The sequence below is a fragment of the Balaenoptera musculus genome, chromosome 19, assembly GCF_009873245.2.
Source record: "Balaenoptera musculus isolate JJ_BM4_2016_0621 chromosome 19, mBalMus1.pri.v3, whole genome shotgun sequence".
Taxonomy (NCBI): domain Eukaryota; kingdom Metazoa; phylum Chordata; class Mammalia; order Artiodactyla; family Balaenopteridae; genus Balaenoptera; species Balaenoptera musculus.
This window is the reverse complement of record NC_045803.1, coordinates 33626797-33633609: the sequence shown is the minus strand read 5'-3', so window position 1 is coordinate 33633609 and position 6813 is coordinate 33626797.

Below are 6813 nucleotides of genomic sequence, written 5' to 3'. Positions count from 1 at the left end.
TGGATTTTCATCCATCTGTTCACCACTGGAAACTCAGTCCTAGATAATGATTGAATCTGAATCTTTATAGAGGAGTTTTGCATTATGTATCCAAAATCTTATAAATACACAGCTATTCCACATCTAGGAATTTATCCCCGGGAAGTCATCACAGAAGTGTGCAAAAATAGAGTTAGAAATGTTACAAAAGCCAAACACTGGAAATAATAAGAGCTGACATTTAATTAGCACTTACCGTGTGCCAGACCCTGTTTTAAACATTTTATGCACGTGAACGCTTTAAACTCCAGACCACCCTATAACCCACCTATCATTGTCTGGATTTTACAAGTGAGGGACCAGGCAGAGGGACTGAAGAGCATGCAGTCGAGCCAGGATTTGATGGGGTGTGTCTGACTCGAGTCCATATTCTTAACACCCTATGGGTTACATGAGCTGTGCTCCAGCCACCCTGAGGCATTCAACGCAACCATTTAAAATGATGCTGTAGACAATGAATTTTTTCTGGTGGGGGAAGAAGGGACATGAACCCCTGAAATTATATGTAAATTGTGTGATCATACACATTGCTGGGAAGGAGACAGCTTTATCAGATTCTCAGAGACATTCAAGAACCAGCGTTGTAGAATAATTCTTCTACATAAGTAGTTCAGGTGAACATATCCTGCACATGGGTTATCAACTGTTTAGCACAGTCTTTAAAAAATTTCTTTTTAGTTTCCCTCCTTCTACACAAGCTTTCCTCTTCTTGTGCCTAAACCACATTAACAACCTAGAATGTCACCACAGAAGACGCTTTAATGACTTGAAAAGATCTTTGTGAGATACAGTAAAAAGCTCAAATAACTAAATTATATGTTAATAGCTGTTATTCCTGGGTGATGGAATTATGAGTGTGTTAAAATTTCTTTTCTGGTCTTATTTGTATTCCGTACATGTTTTGCAAGAACATGAATTACTTTTTGTAACCAAAGGAATTTTTTTTTTTTAAGAAAATGGCACACTTGGGGAAGATAATTTGGAAGACGCTATGAAAATTTTAAGTGTACCTGCCCTTTGATCCAGCAATTCCATTTCCAGGAATCTGCTGGACAGAAATTCTTGCCTGTGAGCCCGAATATAAGTCCAGTGACATTCATGGAAGCATTGTGAAAATTAGTAAACAGCCCAAACCCTCAGAGAAGGTGAGTAAATAAAATAAACAAAATAAAATATTCAATAAAATATAATACCACCATATTAGAAAAACTGTGCAGCTGTTAAAAAAAGAAAACACGGTAGCTAGATCTCTGACTCTCCCACAAGATGTATTATTTGGTAAAAACAGATGTATAATAAGGTCCAACATACATAAAGGACGAGCGTAAGAGTGTAAAGGCCTTGAAAGGGGTCTGGAAGGAAGCCGCCTGTTTGTTGATGATGGTCACTTGCAGGGAGGCGCCGGGAGCTGGGCAGGGGAGGTCATGGTGAAGGGGACTTCATGTTCTGTTCTGGATTGTCTGAATCTTTTACATATTATTTATGTAACCAAATACAACACACACAGTTAAAGTATGAAAGAGTTCTAAGATTAAAAAAGCCTCCAAACTCCGAAGTGCTTTCCCCCCACCATGGGGCTGCTCAGGGGCTCCACGTCCAAGCTGCCAGGAAGTCTCAGGAAGGACCACGATCCTGGTTACTGTCAGGATTAGAAACAGGCTCAGTCACCGGGCAGGGGCAGGTGGTTATGTAAACGGGAGTGCAGACCTACTGCACATTCTTATGCCCTAAGCACGAGCAGCGATCATGAGGATCTTGGAGCAGTGTGGAAATTAAGTGACAAAAGCCAACTGGGAAACTACACACAGCGCGCCCAGGGTAAAGGCGGAGGGGCCACATTGTTAGCCAGGTGGGATTATATCATCTTGGCCAAACCCGTTTCTCCCTGGGGCTTTCTCATTGCGGTTCCAAGGCTACAAACCAGCATGTCGTCTGGACCTGCACTTCTCTCCCTCCCCCACATTCAGTCGTCACCGCGTCCTCTGCTCCCTTCACTTCTTTCATCCCCTCCCTGGTCCAGGCAGCTCCGTCTGTCCCTGCATGATCGCAGCAGTCTCCCAAGAGGTCTCCCTGTTCCCAAAGGCCATCCCTCCCGGACCTGTCTGTTCCTAGTCTGTTCCCGCACAGCAGCCAGAAAGGTCTCCGAGCTTTTAAAAAGATAACTGGGCTCGGTTGCTTCTCTGTTTCCTCGTCGCTTTTATAATAATACCTTTGCCCTGATCTCCAAGCGCCTGTAGGATCTGGCCCTCACCAGCAGCTACAAACACTTCTCGCTTCCTTCTCTTCCACTGTGTCCCAGCCGCCCTGGCGTTTCTGTGCTGTTTCCTGCCCAGGGCCTCTGCTCTCGCTGCCTCTGTGAGCCTGGCTACTCCTTACACCCCCAGCCCTCTCGTAGTTTCTCCATCACATTAGTCTGCGTACCTGCTTCCTGGGCCTATGCTTGATTCCCAATCTCCCCCACTAGCCAGCACTATTCTAGGGCTTACCGTGGGTGTGGCGCGGCTCTAAGCACTTTACAGACCACCCATTCAGTGCTTTCAAGACCCTACAACACTAGTACAATCATGACACCCATTTTATAGATGAGGAAAGTGAGGCGCAGAGGTACCCAACTTGCCCCCAAGCTGGGCAACTCTAAAGTGGCCAACGTGGGCTTCGAACCCAGGTGGCTTCAGCCCAGGGCCTGAGCCCTTCATTACTAAATGATCCTGCCTAAAACCACTAATGAGATAAAAACCGGCACCCTATTTACTTTTTGAAGATTGGAACTGGCTGGAGGAGCAGCCAATGAACTTCACTGGCCACACTGGTACCGGACACGCCACGCCCAAGCTTTTAATGCCTGTGGTGATTTGAGGACATGATTTGACCTGTCTTTTCCTGGATAGAACAGGCCATAGATGAAAGAGTTCTCCAACTGCTTTTTGTGGACTTTCAAATTATTGACTCCACGAGCCCATTTCCCTTATGTAATTCTCAACAGGGTCTCACTGCATAAAGGGGGCCAGCCCTAACACCTGTGGAACTGCAACTCTGGCAGCGCCCCTGGCTGCAAAAAAAGAGCGGACTTAATGCCCATTTGGGTTCTATTTTCATTAAAACCCCATTAACTTGCTCTCTCAGAGCAATTAAAGTGTCCAGGCCTGAGGCTCTGCAGTGCTGTAGGAGGCGCTTTTTAAAAGTGAGCGTTCTGTTCTGTTCTGTTCTGATCACAGGCGGAGAACTTTCTTTTCAAAAGGACCCCCGGGGGTTGACGTCTCAGGCTCATTCCCAGCCCCAAGGTGGGTTTTCTTAACAGATAATTTGGCAACATCCTCTGCAGCTGGTTTTGAGTTAGCTGAGGTTGAAGATAATGTAACTTCCCTTCTACTTGGTGTTTTTTTCCTTTGTTTGTTTTTGGCCTGATTTTTGTAACTCAAAACCAGTTTAAAGTCTTCCAATGAATGTTCATTCCTTCCACATCTTGTAAAAGTCTAAGCACTGCCCCAGGGCACACGGAGGCCAAGTGCTAAGTTTCACTTGGCAGAGCTGTAGAGATGCATTTGTCTCTTTTTTTTTTTAACATGTTTATTGGAGTATAATTGCTTTACAATGTTGTGTTAGTTTCTGCTGTATAACAAAATGAATCAGCTATACGTATACATATATCCCCATATCCCCTCCCTCTTGTGTCTCCCTCCCACCCTCCCTATCCCACTCCTCTAGGTGGTCACAAAGCACCGAGCTGATCTCCCTGTGCTATGAGGCTGCTTCCCACGAGCTATCTATTTTACATTTGGTCGTGTATATATGTCCATGCCACTCTCTCACTTTCTGTCTCTACTCTTGCACCTTGAAATCAGCCAAACCCACGTGAACCGGGCCCTGTCCTTCTTCCATGCCCGGGTGGGTGCGACCCGCTGGCCGCGGTGTGCCCCCATCACGGGACTCTGCATTTTAACACTGGGGCACATTATGGAGCTGGGCAGCTTGCAACTCAACCATTCAGTACATGAAGCATCTACTGGGTACAGGCTTGGTTCTTTGTGCTCTGGGGGATGCAGTAGGTCTGGGGTGGGGCCTGAGAACCCGCATTTCTAACAAATTCACAAGTGGTGCTTATGCTGTTGGTCTGGGGACCACACTTTGAGAATCACTGCTATAAGATTTTGCTTAAATGTCACTCCCCTGGAGGCCCTCCCTTCCAGCCCCTCCACCAACCTTGGGATGGCGCTTCGGCCATAGGCTCTCAGGCAATTTGTATGGCTTCTTGCTTGTGATGGTCTGGCCCCTGCTTCCTTCCCCCACTTCACTATCTGTCACTCTCACCCTTGCCCTCCATGCTCCTGTCACCCAGGCCTGCTTTCCCTTCCTCAGAATAGGCCAAGCCACAGACCCCACTTCTGCCTGCCCCAGGACCTTGGCACTTGCTACCCTCACTGCCTGGAATGTTCTTCTCTGGGCTCTTCACCTGGCCAACTCCATATCCTAACTTAGAGTGGCCTTCTATGAACCCAGTTTAAAGAAGGTCCCCTGAGCTGTTCCCCTTCACACGCCCTTTAATTCATATCACAGATCTTGTGTTAATCAGATCTAACCCCCCTTGAGAATGTAAACTCCACAAGGGCAGGGAGGAGTGACCATTCCACTCCCCACTGTAGACCCCGTGCCCAGCGCTGGCACAGGGTAGAGCATCACTGGAGAAGTGAAGGAATGGGATAAGTTTCTGCTCTCAGTGAAATCCACTTTGGAAGAAGCCGGAAAACCTGCCAGCCTTGCCCTGTGGGCTCTTCTTTCTGCAGACCTCCCTGCCATTAGGCCAACCATCAGCCACTCGGCACTTTGTTTTGAGTGAGGGGGTGGGGTGGGGATGGAGGGAGGCAGGGGAGGTTTGGGAACAGCCAAAGTTGCAGCTTAGACACATAATCAAATCCAGAGGGCTGCACTGTGTTCTGCCAATTGAGATACCAGATTAAGCAGGCCAAGGGCCCCTGGGGCAAGATGCCATGCAAAATAACTTTTCAAAAATAGCAACTTGTATCTCAGGAATGAGCATGAATTGTCAATGACATGAGCAGTGTTTTGAAACAGAAAGAGGAGTCCTATTTATATTGCAGATAACAGTTACGCGATATAGGCATAACTTGGGCCAATTTTCCCAAAGGAGATGTTTAGGAGTGATGGTGTGGTGATGCCTGGAGAAGCTGTGTTGGAAGGACCAAAGCTGAAGAGAAAGACGCCTAGTGGTGTGGTGGGAAGAGGATGCCCATGGCTCCTGGCCGGGCTCTGCTGCTTACTGGACAGTACAGTGGAGCAGCTAAGATCCCTTCAGGATCAGCTGGATCAGGGTTCCAACCCTGGGCTCAACGCTTGTTGCTGTGTGACCTTGGGCAGTTGCTTAACCTCATTGAGCCCGTCTCTGTCTCTGGAAAATGAGGGGAAACAGTAATTTCTCTCTCAGGGTTGTAAAGAATAAACCAAAAAAAAAAAAGAATAAATGAAATAACAAGATAATGTGTATAAAGTGGGTATCGCAGTGCCTGGCACAGAGTAAGCACTCAATAAATAATAGATATCATTAGCTACAGTTAAACAATTTTAATTGTGATAAAAAAATAACCTAAAACTTACCATCTTAACCACTTTTAACGTACAGTTCAACAATATTATATATAGTCACGTTGTTGTGCAACAGATCTCTAGAACTTTCTCATCTTACAAAACTGAAACTCTTACATTTAGGTTTTTAACCCATTTTGAGTTAATTTTTGTATATGGTGTTAGGTAAGGGTCCAACTTCATTCTTCTATAGTAATACTTTTATATTGAAAAATTCCTCTTACCTATTTGTGCCTATTTTCTCTTTTACTGAAAAAAAGGTAGGGACATCCCTGGTGGTCCAGTAGCTAAGGCTCCTCACTCCCAATGAAGGGGGCCAGGGTTCTATCCCTGGTCAGGGAACTAGATCCCACGTGCCACAACCAAGACCCAGTGCACCCAAATAAATAAATAAATAAATATTTAAAGAAAAAAAAGGTAGGTTAAGAACTTTTCTAGGCTTCCCTGGTGGCGCAGTGGTTGAGAATCTGCCTGCTAATGCAGGGGACATGGCTTCGAGCCCTGGTCTGGGAAGATCCCACATGCCGTGGAGCAACTAGGCCCGTGAGCCACAACTACTGAGCCTGCGCGTCTGGAGCCTGTGCTCCGCAACAGGAGAGGTCGCGACAGTGAGAGGCCCGCACACCGCGATGAAGAGTGGCTCCCGCTTGCCGCAACTAGAGGAAGCCCTCGCACAGAAACGAAGACCCAACACAGCCAAAAAAATAAATAAATAATAATTAAAGTTGCTAATAATTTTTAAAAAAAAAAAGAACTTTTCTATTCATCAAAAGATACTACAAAGAAAATTAAAAGACAAGCCACAAACTGGGAGATTTTTTACAACACAGATAACTGATAAAGGATTAGTATCCAGAGTATTCCTATAGGTCAGTAAGAAAAAGACAAATGTCCTCATAGAAAAATGAGCAAGACACAAAAAGGAATTTCACAGAAGAGGAAGCATGAATGGCCAATGAACATATAATAAAATATTCAGCCTCATTAGTGCTCAGGAAAATGCAAATCTACATCACTATAAGGTGTTATTTTATGCCCATTAACTGGGCAAAAATTAAGAAATCTAATAATGAGGACTCATACCAAGCAGATGGGAGAGTAAATTGGTACATTTTGGCAGCATCTTGTGCAGTTGAGCACTCACAGACCCTACAAGCCAGCAATTTAACTTTTAGG